Here is a 17,431-nt window from a genome sequence, read left to right on the forward strand (position 1 = left end):
AGCTGAAAGCACGCAAACAAGTAGAGATTGCAACGAATGGTGAAACAGGGAAGGCATCACTTGTTACTGGGGAGGCTCAGCTATCACTGATGCCACAGGTAGAATCAAACAGTGAATCAATCACTGGAGGTGAAGGTAATTATGGTCATGCTTTCATTAGTAATTCTCGAGATAAATGTAGTCAATGGATTATTGACTCAGGTGCAACAGATCATATGACCTTCACAACAGATGATTTTGTCAGTTATACTAAACCTAGGCGGCATAATATTTCAAATGCTAATGGGATTGTATATCCAGTGACCGGGGCTGGAACTGTTGCTATTTCCTCTTCTATATCACTATTGAATACTTTACTTGTACCATCTTTGTCCACGAAATTAATATCAGTGGGGCAAGCGGCTGAAGATTTGAATTGTGTTATCTTGATGTATCCACAATTTTGTCTTTTTCAGGATATTCTCACGAAGGAGATAGTTGGGCGTGGTACTAAGAGGGGGGGCTCTATTATTTGGATGACTTCAGTTCTGGGAGGGTGCACCAAGTGCGAGGCTTATCTAGTAGCAAAGAGAAGCAAATCTGGCTATGGCATCGCCGATTGGGGCATCCTTCATTTGGCTATATGAAACATTTACTTCCTGAATTATTTTCCAGTTTACCAGATTCAGTTTTTCAATGTCAGACTTGTATTTTGGCCAAAAGCCATCGTGTGCCATTTCCAATCAGTTTGAATAAGAGTAGCGTTGCATTTTCCTTAGTCCATTCTGATGTTTGGGGGCCTTCTCCCGTTACTGCAGTTTCGGGATATTGCTGGTTTGTTATATTTGTGGATGATTGCACAAGAATGACTTGGCTCTATTTCTTGAAACATAAGGATGAGATGGCTAATGTTTTTCGGGTATTTCATAGAATGGTGCAAACACAGTTTGGTGGAAAGTTACAAATTTTAAGAAGTGATAATGGTGGAGAGTACGTTAATGCGCAACTTAAGGACTATTTTCAGGAACATGGTCTAATGCATGAGACGTCATGTGCTCACACACTACAGCAGAATGGAGTAGCGGAGAGGAAGAACAGACATATTTTAGAGACCGCTCGTGCCCTTCTCACTGAAGGTCACGTTCCTAAACGTTTCTGGGACAATGCAGTTGTGACAGCTTTTCACCTCCTAAACCGAATGCCATCCAAGGTATTGGATTTCAAGACACCTCTGCAAGTGCTGTCTACACATGCTACCTTACCATCTGTCTTGCTTATTTCCCCTCGAGTATTCGGGTGTGTTGCTTATGTCCATATTTCAAAGACTCACCGAACCAAACTCGATCGCTGTGCGGTTCGATGTGTTTTCTTGGGATATGGTACACATCAGAAGGGTTATCGCTGCTATCATCCGGCTACTAAAAGAGCCCATGTGATAATGGATGTCACGTTTGTTGAGTCAGATTTTTTCTATCCGAGCACCAATTCTTCCTTTCAGGGGGAGATAGAGGAAGAAAGTGTGAATTGGTGGCAAGTTGGTGGTGTCATGTCTGGAGAACAGAAGGAAGCGCAAAAGGTGCAGCCTGGAAATGAACAACAACCGGCGAGAATGTCGCCAGAAAATGAAAAGCAACTAGTGGAAAATAGTGACAATGAGCAAGCTCTGCAACCGACAGTTATGGATGTACAAGAATTGAATATACAAGAACAGCCCCCAGAACCGAATATACAAGAACAGCCCCCTTTCTCTTGAGCACCCAAATCTGACTCATCTCCTGAGAATATCCCTGAGGTAATTTTCCCTACTACTACATCTTGTTTGCTTGATGATTCTGATATATCTGTGGGATATAAGTTACCTGACAGACATAATAGGGGCAAGCCTCCTGACTGATACTCACCTGATGTTGGGGGGAAGAAATCCAAGTACCCTATTGCAAACTATGTTTCGACGAGGAGACTATCAAAACCATTGAAGGCGTTTGTGTTGAATGTATCTTTAGTTTACATCCCGAGTGGAATGCAAGAGGCTTTGGAAGATCCTAAGTGGGTTCAGGCGATGGAGGAGGAAATGGAGGCGTTGCAAAAGAATAAGACTTGGAAGTTGATGAAGTTACCTAAAGGGAAGAAGACGGTGGGCTGCAAATGGGTCTTCACGGTTAAGTATAAAGGGGATGGTTCCATCGAGAGATACAAAGCACGGCTAGTAGCGAAGGGATACACGCAGACATATGGGGTAGACTATCAGGAGACGTTTTCCCCTGTCGCAAAACTTAACACTGTTCAGGTCTTACTGTCTTTAGCGGCGAATCTAGATTGGCCACTGCATTAGTTTGATGTCAAGAATGCGTTCCTTCATGGCGATCTGGAAGAAGAAATTTATATGGATATTCCACTGGGGTACACTTTTCCTTCATGGCCTGGATTGGTCTGCAAGCTAGAACGATCTTTGTATGGGTTGAAACAATCACCCCGTGCTTGGTTTGGCCGGTTTAGTGCGGCGATGAAGAAATATGGGTATATTCAGAGTGGTACAGATCACACATTATTCTTAAGGCGTTGTTAGGAAAAAATAACTGTATTGATTATCTATGTTGATGATATGATTATTACAGGGGACGATTCAGAGGAAATCTCTAAACTCCAAGAAATACTGTCCTTAGAATTTGAGATGAAAAACCTAGGGGGACTGAAGTACTTCCTAGGAATAGAAGTGGCACGATCTAAAGGTGGAATATTTCTCTCGCAAAAGAAGTACGTGTTGGACTTATTAGCGGAAGTAGGGATGCTAGATTGTAAGCCTGCAGACACTCCAGTTATACAGAACCATAGACTTAGGGAGTATCTAGATCAGATACCAACTAACAAAGAAAGGTATCAAAGGTTGGTGAGAAAATTAATTTATCTATCGCATACTCGACTTGATATTGCTTATGCTGTGAGTGTTGTTAGTCAGTTCATGCACGCCCCTAGTGAAGATCATATGGATGCTGTGATAAGAATACTGCGCTACTTGAGGGGAGCTCCAGGAAGAGGAATTCGTTTTTTGAAGAATGGACACCTTGAAATTGAGGGGTTTACGGATGCTGACTGGGCTGGGAGTGTATCTGATAGGAGGTCAACTTCAGGATATTTTACTTTTGTCGGAGGAAACTTAGTTACTTGGAGAAGCAAGAAGCAAAATGTTGTAGCATTATCAAGTGCGGAAGCAGAATTCAGGGGGATGCACAAAGGTCTTTGCGAACTTCTATGGCTTCAGAGATTAATGACAGAACTCGGTTATACTCCTATGTCCGAGATGAAGTTGTTTTGCGACAACAAGGCAGCCATCGATATATCTCATAATCCTGTTCAGCATGATCATACAAAACATATTGAGGTAGATCGTCATTTCATTAAGCAGAACCTGGATACCAAAGTGGTTCGGTTTCCGTATGTAAAATCGGAAGATCAACTAGCGAATATACTAACGAAGGCTGTATCGAGTAAGATCTTTTACAGTTCACTTGACAAGTTGGGCATCCAAGATATCTATGCACCAACTTGAGGGGGAGTGTTGGAGAAAGATACGATTTTATCTTTAACCTTGATTTGAATTGATTCAATCAAGGATACTCGGAGATAAAGTAGGAGAGTGTAATCGCTGTAATCTTACTTATTCTTTCCTTTTTTGTATGATAAATGCATATATGTACAATGTGAAGGAAGATGAAAAAAATTGCCCCAAAAATACGTCTTCATCGTTCTTGTTTTTCAACACACGTTTGTATGGATGTGGACGCTTCAAGAAGACCATCGTGCATCTTTGGCGTCACCTCTCGCATGGCTCCAGGACCTTACGGAATGAACAGCACCGAGGATTTTGACTTTTCGCCTGTTTCTGACATGGAGTCAAAATATTGGAACATGAGGACTATGTTGAAGAAGTCCTTGGTTACCACTGGTATTTTCCTTGAGATGTCCTTGCAGCATCCACGATGGCCTGACTCTGGCGAGCAACATTCCCCCTAGAGAGTTTCTTGAACTCAGCCTCCCCTTCAGCTTTCCTCTTCATTGCAACCCACAAATAGTCTGAAAATTTTAGTTTCTCAGCAGAGAGGTGTAATTTCCCAAGCTATTACACCAGAAATGCAAGAGGTTGTCCACTCTAGACTTCTTGAACTGGAGTGTTTTAAATTTTGTAAACTCTGCTTCTCTATGAATATGAGATTCTGGAAACCCAAATCGACAATGTAAAATTGGATGAGGGACTTGAGCGAAGGAGCCCGTCGACGAGGACAGTCCGAGGTAAAGAGATGTCCCTGGCGTGGCCTCGGTGATGTAGTCTCGGTGAAGAAGTTCAGGGAAGAAGATCACGTGCAAGGAAGAAGCCGGGGAAGAGATAAAATAGAAAAGGAAAAAGAAAAACATAAAAGGAAAAAATTTTAAAAAAGGGGGAAAATAGGAAAAAGGAATAAAAATTTAGAAAAGAAATAGAAAAAAGGGGGTTCACCAAGCGGGTCGGAATGCCGAATCGGACCGGGTCCCCTGACCCGGTCCGGAGTCTTTTTTACTAATTAATTAAATATTTAAAAATTCCAAAAATTCCAAAAATCCATAAAATTAGGAAATGTTCATAAATCAATTTTTGGCTTAATTTCACTAGATATTAGTGTTAATTTCACTCTAGATTTAGTCCAAAACTTGTGTTGTACATATATCGCACGGACATTGCACGAATGTCGCACGAATATTGCACGTTAATAAAAAATCTTCTTAGACCTAACATAGAAGAGAAAGAGAAAGGTTTATGGAGATTTACGCAATTTGTATAATGGGACCAACATCAATATATCGCACGGACATTGTACTCTAGACTTCTTGAACTGGAGTTCTCTGACGAGGATGGTCCGAGGTAAAGAGATGTCCCCGGCGTGGCCTCGGTGATGAAGTCTCGGTGTAGAAGTTCAGGAAAGAAGATCACGTGCAAGGAAGAAGCCCAGAAAAGGGGAAAGAGATAAAATAAAAAAGGAAAAACAAAAACATAAAAGGAAAAAATTTTAAAAAAGGGGGAAAATAGGAAAAAGGAATAAAAAATTTAGAAAATAAATAGAAAAAAGGGGTTCACTGGGCGGGTCGGAACGCCGAATCGGACCGAGTCCCCTAACCCGGTCCGGAGTCTTTTTTATTAATTAATTAAATATTAAAAAATATTAAAAAATTCCAAAAATCCAAAAAATTAGAAAATGTTCATAAATCAGATTTTGGCTTAATTTCACTAGATATTGGTGTTAATTTCATTCTAGATTTAGTCCAAAACTTATGTTGTACATATATCGCACGGACATTGCACGAATGTCGCACGGACATTGCACGTTAATAAAAAATCTTCTTACACCTAACATAGAAGAGAAAGAGAAAGGTTTATGGAGATTCATGCAATTTGTATAATGGGACCAACATCAAGGCCAGCAAAATAGGGGAAACAGGGGAAGAAAAAATCTTCAATTCAAAATATATTTCCACCAACTTAGCACTATCAATTTTGTGTGGACGTGGACGCTTCAAGAAGACCATCGTGCATCTTTGCGGTCTCCTCTCGCATGGCTTCGGGACCTTGCGAAATGAACAGAACCGGGGATTTTGACTTTCCGCCTATTTCTGACATGGAGTTGAAATATTGGGACATGATGACTATGTCGAAGAAGTCCTTGCCGATTACCCCTTGTAGACAAAGCAATCGATGCCTTTTACCAGCTGAGCAACCCGAGGAGTCAGATGGAGACCTATGTGATCAGTGGTATATGCCAAATGACCTTCCAAATTTGTATAATTTTCATGTGCAAGTAAAATACTCTAGTCCTTCAATTAACACTTAGAGAAAGCAACAACTATTGCATTCCTGTTTTTGTTGTTTCAATCAATGCAGTGATCAGAGCTAGTGTCGCAAAGCTAAACGCGGATGTTGCTTTTGAGCGGAAGAATGAAATCGCCGAAGCTGTTGAGAAAGAGCTCGGAAACGTTGTCCACTCTAGACTTCTTGATATTATTAAGAGAGATAATCCGAACGGGAGTTCTTATAATTTTGCAGGCTATGTCCGACTATGGATACGAGATTGTGCGGACCCTGATCGTGGACATTAAACTGGATCTTTGTGCTAGGCGAGCTATTAGTGAAATCGCTGGTAACCTTGAAGTTTCAATTGCCAATTGATTCTAGATAACTGTTCGACATGGTAAAATCTTTGAATGGTTAGTGATACATGACATCGTGTCATTTGCAGCACTAAGTGGCCATGTGTCAAAGGTTTAAATTTAAACTCGAATCGGAACGCCGAATCGGACCGGGTCCCCTAACCCGGTCCGGAGTCTTTTTATTAATTAATTAAATATTTAAAAATTCCAAAAATTCCAAAATCCATAAAATTAGGAAATGTTCATAAATCAATTTTTAGCTTAATTTCACTAGATATTAGTGTTAATTTCACTCTAGATTTAGTCCAAAACTTGTGTTGTACATATATCGCACGGACATTGCACGAATGTCGCACGGATATTGCACGTTAATAAAAAATCTTCTTAGACCTAACATAGAAGAGAAAGAGAAAGGTTTATGGAGATTTACGCAATTTGTATAATGGGACCAACATCAATATATCGCACGGACATTGTACTCTAGACTTCTTGAACTGGAGTTGTCTGAATTTTGTAAACTATGCTTCTCTATGGATGTGAGATTTTGGAAGCCCAAATCTGCAACGTAAAATTGGATGAGGGACTTGAGCGAAGGAGCCCACCGACGAGGACGGTCCGAGGTAAAGAGATGTCCCCGGCGTGGCCTCGGTGATGAAGTCTCGGTGAAGAAGTTCAGGAAAGAAGATCACGTGCAAGGAAGAAGCCCAGAAAAGGGGAAAGAGATAAAATAGAAAAGGAAAAACAAAAACATAAAAGGAAAGAATTTTAAAAAAGGGGGAAAATAGGAAAAAGGAATAAAAAATTTAGAAAATAAATAGAAAAAAGGGGTTCACTGGGCGGGTCGGATTGCTGAATCGGACCGGGTCCCCTGACCCGGTCCGAAGTCTTTTTTATTAATTAATTAAATATTAAACAATATTAAAAAATTCCAAAAATCCAAAAAATTAGAAAATGTTCATAAATCAGTTTTTGGCTTAATTTCACTAGATATTGGTGTTAATTTCATTCTAGATTTAGTCCAAAACTTATGTTGTACATATATCGCACGGACATTGTACGAATGTCGCACGGACATTGCACGTTAATAAAAAATCTTCTTAGACCTAACATAGAAGAGAAAGAGAAAGGTTTATGGAGATTTATGCAATTTGTATAATGGGACCAACATCAAGGCCAGCAAAATAGGGGAAACAGGGGAAGAAAAAAATCTTCAATTCAAAATATATTTCCGCCAACTTAGCACTATCACTTTTGTGTGGACGTGGACGCTTCAAGAAGACCATCGTGCATCTTTGCGGTCTCCTCTCGCATGGCTTCGGGACCTTGCGAAATGAACAGAACCGGGGATTTTGACTTTCCGCCTATTTCGACATGGAGTTGAAATATTGGGACATGATGACTATGTCGAAGAAGTCCTTGCCGATTACCCCTTGTAGACAAAGCAATCGATGCCTTTTACCAGCTGAGCAACCCGAGGAGTCAGATGGAGACCTATGTGATCAGTGGTATATGCCAAATGACCTTCCAAATTTGTATAATTTTCATGTGCAAGTAAAATACTCTAGTCCTTCAATTAACACTTAGAGAAAGCAACAACTATTGCATTCCTGTTTTTGTTGTTTCAATCAATGCAGTGATCAGAGCTAGTGTCGCAAAGCTAAACGCGGATGTTGCTTTTGAGCGGAAGAATGAAATCGCCGAAGCTGTTGAGAAAGAGCTCGGAAAGGTTGTCCACTCTAGACTTCTTGATATTATTAAGAGAGATAATCCGAACGGGAGTTCTTATAATTTTGCAGGCTATGTCCGACTATGGATACGAGATTGTGCGGACCCTGATCGTGGACATTAAACTGGATCTTTGTGCTAGGCGAGCTATTAGTGAAATCGCTGGTAACCTTGAAGTTTCAATTGCCAATTGATTCTAGATAACTGTTCGACATGGTAAAATCTTTGAATGGTTAGTGATACATGACATCGTGTCATTTGCAGCACTAAGTGGCCATGTGTCAAAGGTTTAAATTTAAACTCAGAATCGGAACGCCGAATCGGACCGGGTCCCCTAACCCGGTCCGGAGTCTTTTTTATTAATTAATTAAATATTTAAAAATTCCAAAAATTCCAAAAATCCATAAAATTAGGAAATGTTCATAAATCAATTTTTAGCTTAATTTCACTAGATATTAGTGTTAATTTCACTCTAGATTTAGTCCAAAACTTGTGTTGTACATATATCGCACGGACATTGCACGAATGTCGCACGGATATTGCACGTTAATAAAAAATCTTCTTAGACCTAACATAGAAGAGAAAGAGAAAGGTTTATGGAGATTTACGCAATTTGTATAATGGGACCAACATCAATATATCGCACGGACATTGTACTCTAGACTTCTTGAACTGGAGTTGTCTGAATTTTGTAAACTATGCTTCTCTATGGATGTGAGATTTTGGAAGCCCAAATCTGCAACGTAAAATTGGATGAGGGACTTGAGCGAAGGAGCCCACCGACGAGGACGGTCCGAGGTAAAGAGATGTCCCCGGCGTGGCCTCGGTGATGAAGTCTCGGTGAAGAAGTTCAGGAAAGAAGATCACGTGCAAGGAAGAAGCCCAGAAAAGGGGAAAGAGATAAAATAGAAAAGGAAAAACAAAAACATAAAAGGAAAGAATTTTAAAAAAGGGGGAAAATAGGAAAAAGGAATAAAAAATTTAGAAAATAAATAGAAAAAAGGGGTTCACTGGGCGGGTCGGAACGCCGAATCGGACCGGGTCCCCTGACCCGGTCCGAAGTCTTTTTTATTAATTAATTAAATATTAAACAATATTAAAAAATTCCAAAAATCCAAAAAATTAGAAAATGTTCATAAATCAGTTTTTGGCTTAATTTCACTAGATATTGGTGTTAATTTCATTCTAGATTTAGTCCAAAACTTATGTTGTACATATATCGCACGGACATTGTACGAATGTCGCACGGACATTGCACGTTAATAAAAAATCTTCTTAGACCTAACATAGAAGAGAAAGAGAAAGGTTTATGGAGATTTATGCAATTTGTATAATGGGACCAACATCAAGGCCAGCAAAATAGGGGAAACAGGGGAAGAAAAAAATCTTCAATTCAAAATATATTTCCGCCAACTTAGCACTATCACTTTTGTGTGGACGTGGACGCTTCAAGAAGACCATCGTGCATCTTTGCGGTCTCCTCTCGCATGGCTTCGGGACCTTGCGAAATGAACAGAACCGGGGATTTTGACTTTCCGCCTATTTCTGACATGGAGTTGAAATATTGGGACATGATGACTATGTCGAAGAAGTCCTTGCCGATTACCCCTTGTAGACAAAGCAATCGATGCCTTTTACCAGCTGAGCAACCCGAGGAGTCAGATGGAGACCTATGTGATCAGTGGTATATGCCAAATGACCTTCCAAATTTGTATAATTTTCATGTGCAAGTAAAATACTCTAGTCCTTCAATTAACACTTAGAGAAAGCAACAACTATTGCATTCCTGTTTTTGTTGTTTCAATCAATGCAGTGATCAGAGCTAGTGTCGCAAAGCTAAACGCGGATGTTGCTTTTGAGCGGAAGAATGAAATCGCCGAAGCTGTTGAGAAAGAGCTCGGAAAGGTTGTCCACTCTAGACTTCTTGATATTATTAAGAGAGATAATCCGAACGGGAGTTCTTATAATTTTGCAGGCTATGTCCGACTATGGATACGAGATTGTGCGGACCCTGATCGTGGACATTAAACTGGATCTTTGTGCTAGGCGAGCTATTAGTGAAATCGCTGGTAACCTTGAAGTTTCAATTGCCAATTGATTCTAGATAACTGTTCGACATGGTAAAATCTTTGAATGGTTAGTGATACATGACATCGTGTCATTTGCAGCACTAAGTGGCCATGTGTCAAAGGTTTAAATTTAAACTCAGAATCGGAACGCCGAATCGGACCGGGTCCCCTAACCCGGTCCGGAGTCTTTTTTATTAATTAATTAAATATTTAAAAATTCCAAAAATTCCAAAAATCCATAAAATTAGGAAATGTTCATAAATCAATTTTTAGCTTAATTTCACTAGATATTAGTGTTAATTTCACTCTAGATTTAGTCCAAAACTTGTGTTGTACATATATCGCACGGACATTGCACGAATGTCGCACGGATATTGCACGTTAATAAAAAATCTTCTTAGACCTAACATAGAAGAGAAAGAGAAAGGTTTATGGAGATTTACGCAATTTGTATAATGGGACCAACATCAATATATCGCACGGACATTGTACTCTAGACTTCTTGAACTGGAGTTGTCTGAATTTTGTAAACTATGCTTCTCTATGGATGTGAGATTTTGGAAGCCCAAATCTGCAACGTAAAATTGGATGAGGGACTTGAGCGAAGGAGCCCACCGACGAGGACGGTCCGAGGTAAAGAGATGTCCCCGGCGTGGCCTCGGTGATGAAGTCTCGGTGAAGAAGTTCAGGAAAGAAGATCACGTGCAAGGAAGAAGCCCAGAAAAGGGGAAAGAGATAAAATAGAAAAGGAAAAACAAAAACATAAAAGGAAAGAATTTTAAAAAAGGGGGAAAATAGGAAAAAGGAATAAAAAATTTAGAAAATAAATAGAAAAAAGGGGTTCACTGGGCGGGTCGGAACGCCGAATCGGACCGGGTCCCCTGACCCGGTCCGAAGTCTTTTTTATTAATTAATTAAATATTAAACAATATTAAAAAAATTCCAAAAATCCAAAAAATTAGAAAATGTTCATAAATCAGTTTTTGGCTTAATTTCACTAGATATTGGTGTTAATTTCATTCTAGATTTAGTCCAAAACTTATGTTGTACATATATCGCACGGACATTGTACGAATGTCGCACGGACATTGCACGTTAATAAAAAATCTTCTTAGACCTAACATAGAAGAGAAAGAGAAAGGTTTATGGAGATTTATGCAATTTGTATAATGGGACCAACATCAAGGCCAGCAAAATAGGGGAAACAGGGGAAGAAAAAAATCTTCAATTCAAAATATATTTCCGCCAACTTAGCACTATCACTTTTGTGTGGACGTGGACGCTTCAAGAAGACCATCGTGCATCTTTGCGGTCTCCTCTCGCATGGCTTCGGGACCTTGCGAAATGAACAGAACCGGGGATTTTGACTTTCCGCCTATTTCTGACATGGAGTTGAAATATTGGGACATGATGACTATGTCGAAGAAGTCCTTGCCGATTACCCCTTGTAGACAAAGCAATCGATGCCTTTTACCAGCTGAGCAACCCGAGGAGTCAGATGGAGACCTATGTGATCAGTGGTATATGCCAAATGACCTTCCAAATTTGTATAATTTTCATGTGCAAGTAAAATACTCTAGTCCTTCAATTAACACTTAGAGAAAGCAACAACTATTGCATTCCTGTTTTTGTTGTTTCAATCAATGCAGTGATCAGAGCTAGTGTCGCAAAGCTAAACGCGGATGTTGCTTTTGAGCGGAAGAATGAAATCGCCGAAGCTGTTGAGAAAGAGCTCGGAAAGGTTGTCCACTCTAGACTTCTTGATATTATTAAGAGAGATAATCCGAACGGGAGTTCTTATAATTTTGCAGGCTATGTCCGACTATGGATACGAGATTGTGCGGACCACGATCGTGGACATTAAACTGGATCTTTGTGCTAGGCGAGCTATTAGTGAAATCGCTGGTAACCTTGAAGTTTCAATTGCCAATTGATTCTAGATAACTGTTCGACATGGTAAAATCTTTGAATGGTTAGTGATACATGACATCGTGTCATTTGCAGCACTAAGTGGCCATGTGTCAAAGGTTTAAATTTAAACTCAGAATCGGAACGCCGAATCGGACCGGGTCCCCTAACCCGGTCCGGAGTCTTTTTTTATTAATTAATTAAATATTTAAAAATTCCAAAAATTCCAAAAATCCATAAAATTAGGAAATGTTCATAAATCAATTTTTAGCTTAATTTCACTAGATATTAGTGTTAATTTCACTCTAGATTTAGTCCAAAACTTGTGTTGTACATATATCGCACGGACATTGCACGAATGTCGCACGGATATTGCACGTTAATAAAAAATCTTCTTAGACCTAACATAGAAGAGAAAGAGAAAGGTTTATGGAGATTTACGCAATTTGTATAATGGGACCAACATCAATATATCGCACGGACATTGTACTCTAGACTTCTTGAACTGGAGTTGTCTGAATTTTGTAAACTATGCTTCTCTATGGATATGAGATTTTGGAAGCCCAAATCTGCAACGTAAAATTGGATGAGGGACTTGAGCGAAGGAGCCCACCGACGAGGACGGTCCGAGGTAAAGAGATGTCCCCGGCGTGGCCTCGGTGATGAAGTCTCGGTGAAGAAGTTCAGGAAAGAAGATCACGTGCAAGGAAGAAGCCCAGAAAAGGGGAAAGAGATAAAATAGAAAAGGAAAAACAAAAACATAAAAGGAAAGAATTTTAAAAAAGGGGGAAAATAGGAAAAAGGAATAAAAAATTTAGAAAGAAATAGAAAAAAGGGTTCACTGGGTGGGTCGGAACGCCGAATCGGACCGGGTCCCCTGACTCGGCCGCCCGCCGCCGGCGAAAAATATTTTCCGAAACTTTTTCATATTGATCACCGAACACCGGAAAATTATGTTCCGGAAAAACATTTTCCAGGAAAATGACTTCCGGAAAAATATTTTCCAAAAGGAGAATATTTTCCGCCAAACGAACGGAGCCTAAATCATTTTCCTCAAAACAATGAAGGATTTGGGGGTGGGGAAGGAAAATGTTTTCCGAACACCAGAAAACGCGGAAAATGTTTTCCGAAAAAATATTTTTCCGGAAACGAACGGAGCCTAAATCTCATGTTTATGAAGGACGAAAAAGGGATTTGCATAGTGCTGGAAATTCGACTTTGTTTGGTGCTTAAAAGCTAAACTCAAAGCCTAAACTCAAAGCTTTGTTTTTGTGGGTTGTAATGAAGAGGAAGGCTGTAGGGGAGGCTGAGTTCAAGAAACTCTCTGGGGAATGTTGCTAGCCAAAGTTAGGCCATCGCGGATGCTGCAAGGGACATCTCAGGAGAAAATACCAGGGGTAACCGGCAAGGACTTCTTCGACATAGTCCCCATGTCCCAATATTTCGACTCCATGTCAGAAATAGGCGGAAAGTAAAAATCCCCGGTTCTGTTCATTCCACAAGGTCCTGAAGCCATGCGAGAGGAGACCGCAAAGATGCACGATGGTCTTCTTGAAGCGTCCACGTCCACACAAAAGTGATAGTGCTAAGTTGGCGGAAATATATTTTGAATTGAAGATTTTTTCTTCCCCTGTTTCCCCTATTTTGCTGGCCTTGATGTTGGTCCCATTATACAAATTGCATAAATCTCCATAAACCTTTCTCTTTCTCTTTTATGTTAGATCTAAGAAGATTTTTTATTAACGTGCAATGTCGGTGCGACATTCGTGCAATATCCGTGCGATATATGTACAACATAAGTTTTGGACTAAATCTAGAATGAAATTAACACCAATATCTAGTGAAATTAAGCCAAAAACTGATTTATGAACATTTTCTAATTTTTTGGATTTTTGGAATTTTTTAATATTTTTAAATATTTAATTAATTAATAAAAAAGACTCCGGACCGGGTCAGGGGACCCGGTCCGATTCGGCGTTCCGACTCGCCCAATGAACCCCTTTTTTCTATTTCTTTCTAAATTTTTTATTCCTTTTTCCTATTTTCCCCCTTTTTTAAAATTTTTTCCTTTTATGTTTTTGTTTTTCCTTTTCTATTTTATCTCTTTCCCCTTTTCTGGGCTTCTTCCTTGCACGTGATCTTCTTTCCTGAACTTCTTCACCGAGACTTCATCACCGAGGCCACGCCGGGGACATCTCTTTACCTTGGACCGTCCTCGTCGGTGGGCTCCTTCGCTCAAGTCCCTCATCCAATTTTACGTTGCAGATTTGGGCTTCCAAAATCTCACATCCATAGAGAAGCATAGTTTACAAAATTCAGACAACTCCAGTTCAAGAAGTCTAGAGTACAATGTCCGTGCGATATATTGATGTTGGTCCCATTATACAAATTGCGTAAATCTCCATAAACCTTTCTCTTTCTCTTATATGTTAGGTCTAAGAAGATTTTTTATTAACGTGCAATATCCGTGCGACATTCGTGCAATGTCCGTGCGATATATATACAACACAAGTTTTGGACTAAATCTAGAGTGAAATTAACACTAATATCTAGTGAAATTAACCTTTTTTCTATTTCTTTTATAAATTTTTTATTCCTTTTTCCTATTTTCCCCCTTTTTTTAATTTTTTCCTTTTCCGTTTTTCTTTTTCCTTTTCTATTTTATCTCTTTCCCTTTTCTGGTCTTCTTCCATGCACGTGATCTTCTTCTCTGAACTTCTTCACCGAGACTGCATCACCGCGGCCACGCCGGTGACATCTCTTTACCTCCGACCGTCCTCGCCGGCGGGCTCCTTCGCCGAGAGTCTGCCATGCCAGACAAGCTCTCGCCAAGGCTCCGGCCACTCCAACGTTGGCAACGGCCACCACTCCAAACATTACCTAATTACTTCCGGCCACATTAACGCCACCGAAAACACACACAGGAAACAAACGTCATCCCAGCAAATCAATCACACACGCGTATTAAAGCAAGGTAAAGGACTGACCGCGGTGGCCTCTAGCAAGGAGAGATGGATTTTCCGGCGAGGAGACGTTCGTCCATAGCCAACTCGGGAAGACGATTTTCGTGCCACAAAATCACACGAAAGCACGGAGCAGTTACCAAACATCAATCTCAAAACGATTAAGGCATAAATCGAAGATTCCATGGACTGAACTCGTGTTTTTTGGCTTCGGCCCTCACTCGGGCATTTTGTCGACCAGATGACAGGCGAGTCCTAAGATTTGACGTTGTAAGCCTATGTTGTTTCATTGAGACATTTTATCGAGGAGGTACTGTGCGACTAGAGTAGGGGCTTCAGATTCGAGTTTTATGCAATTTTCGCCTTAGACGTGGTGTATTACGCTCTAAATCAACCTTGTTAGTCACAAAATAGCCTTGGTTTCAGACGGAATCGTCGGCGGAACTCGGCACCCTAAACTCGGCCAAAACAGGGGAAAAAAAAGGGCTATTGAGGAGGAGAATTACCAGTCAGAAATGGAGCGGGAATCGTAGTCGGCGTCAACAGGAACGATAGCGACTGGACTCCTCAACGAAGGCTCTTTCGTGTTGTGCAACAGACATGTGTACCGTCCTTTCGAAGAACAAGAAGCTCGTACACAAAAGTTTGAGATTTCCGGCTCAACCTCCGGCGTTGATGGACGGCTCAGTGCACCGAGAAGAAGGAGGGGATTTGCCGGCACTCCTGATCTCAGGAGCTGGAGCGCTCCCCTCTGAAAAACCTCTTCCGGCTCCGGTCCCTCTCTGCCCAAAAAAACGAGTTCTCTCCTCTTTAACCGAGAGCTCGCTCCATCGCGAGGTCTCTCCCTTTTTTTTCTTCCGTCCTTTCCCCTTCAGTGAAACATTTGCTACCTTTGCAGCTACCGCAAGCGAAGAACCGCCGCCAGTTGAGCCTCGGATTCCCCCAGAAGAAGCAGTGCATTCATGGAAAAGCCTAAAGCCTTGCCCTTGCTACTCGCTGTGTTCGTCGGTAGAGAGAGAGAGGGGTCAGATTCCAAGGAACCCCTTATCGCCCCCCGCTGTTCGCCAGCTCATTCCTGCTCGTTTAAGGCCCGTTTGGTAACGTGCCAAACAGTGAAAATTTTTGTTCTTTTGTTCCCAGAAATAGTTTGGGAACAGAAATGCATTTGGTAAACTTTTTGTTCCCGGACGCATTTTTGTAAATATTTGTATCAAGAAACAGTTTTGGAAGAGAAACAAGAAATAAAAAAAAGTTGCTTCTTGTTTCTCGACACAATTTTGAGAATCAGTTTTTTTTTTTTTTTTTTCTTTTCTTCTTTTTGTGTTGCTCTTCTTGGGTTGTGGTCGGTCGCCGGTGACCGGCCACAGCCCAGGGCCGGCGAGGGCGTCACGGCCCTCGTCGCCCCCCGGCGGAGGCAAGGGTCCCCCCTGCCGGCGAGGGTGAGGGCTGGACCCTCGCCGCCTGGGCGAGGCGGCTCGCCATCTGTCATGGCAAGGTCGACCTCGCCCAGATCTGGCGAGGCCGAGCCTCACCGTGGGTGGCGACGGCCTCGCCCAGATCGGGCGAGACCGACCTCGCCATGACCGACGGCGAGCCGCCTCGCCCGGGCGGCGAGGGTCCGGCCCTCGCCTCGCCTCGCCGGCTAGGGGGACCCTCGCCAACGGCGGCGGCCGGCGAGGGCCGTGACGCCCTCGCCGGCCTGGGGCCGTGGCCGATCGCCGGCCGCCGGTCGCCGGCAACCGGCCATGGCTTGGGTAGAAAGAAAAAAAAAATTAAACAATTTAAAATATTATTAAAATATTATTAATAAAAAGAAATTTATTTGTAGTTACCAAACGCATTTCTGTTCTTTTCTATTCCAGGAATAGAAATTTTAGATAGTTTACCAAACGCCTTCAAATGCACAGAAATTGTTTTTAGGCATAGAATAAAAAAAAATTATTTCTATTTAGAAATAATTTTCGAGCACAGAATGATTGTCATGCCCATCTTAAATCTCGCCTAAGGACGGTTGTCCTTGGAGAGGTAGAATGGGTGCGTGACGACCGTACCCCTGTCTGCTTCCCGATCCGTTTTGCGTTTTTGTCGTCTCTGTCTCGTCTCTTCTGTGTTTTGTCCTAGCGTGAGGGAGAGGAAAGACTGAAATGTCAAAAATAGAAGTCCAGAGTCATGAGTTTGTGGGCTTTGAGAACTGTGGTAGAGGCATGGCTGGGTCCAAATGGGCCGGGCTAGTCGAGCTCGAGTCATTTTCATCTCTATTTTTTTAATTATTATTACGTCTCATTTGCACTGATTTTTTGGCCCATTTACATTTTAAACATTGATTTAACAAGGTGGATAAAATTATGTGTCAACACTGGCCTTTATTATATTGTCATCCGATTCACAATTATAGACGTAGAAATTACCTAATTAATAGTTGATCTTGATTCGATAATTTTACAAGATTTTGAACGAAAATAAAATGGATGTAACTTTGAAAATCCAAATAAGATATTGAAAGGGGAGTTCCTCAACTTTCACCATGGGGAGAGTAGAGAGAGTAGAAAAAGAGTGCACGTGGGCTTCTTTCCACCAACCACACCTTAAATTTTTCATTATTTGCCTCCTCGA

General features: G+C 41.2%; 2 long non-coding RNA genes across 2 annotated transcripts; both read left to right on the forward strand.

The window, feature by feature from the left end:
• The first annotated feature begins 7,578 nt into the window (after nt 1-7,578).
• LOC115669584 (uncharacterized) lies at nt 7,579-8,061 on the forward strand. Its single transcript, XR_008814538.1, has 3 exons — nt 7,579-7,658; nt 7,788-7,879; nt 7,950-8,061. It is a non-coding gene; the product is annotated as an uncharacterized LOC115669584 (long non-coding RNA).
• A 1,421-nt stretch (nt 8,062-9,482) lies between these two features.
• On the forward strand, nt 9,483-9,965 carry LOC130137513 (uncharacterized). Its single transcript, XR_008815936.1, has 3 exons — nt 9,483-9,562; nt 9,692-9,783; nt 9,854-9,965. It is a non-coding gene; the product is annotated as an uncharacterized LOC130137513 (long non-coding RNA).
• The last annotated feature ends 7,466 nt before the right edge of the window (nt 9,966-17,431 follow it).

Source organism: Syzygium oleosum, unplaced genomic scaffold, assembly GCF_021117445.2.
Source record: "Syzygium oleosum isolate NSW1041296 unplaced genomic scaffold, Sole_v2.1 Sole_v2.02, whole genome shotgun sequence".
Taxonomy (NCBI): domain Eukaryota; kingdom Viridiplantae; phylum Streptophyta; class Magnoliopsida; order Myrtales; family Myrtaceae; genus Syzygium; species Syzygium oleosum.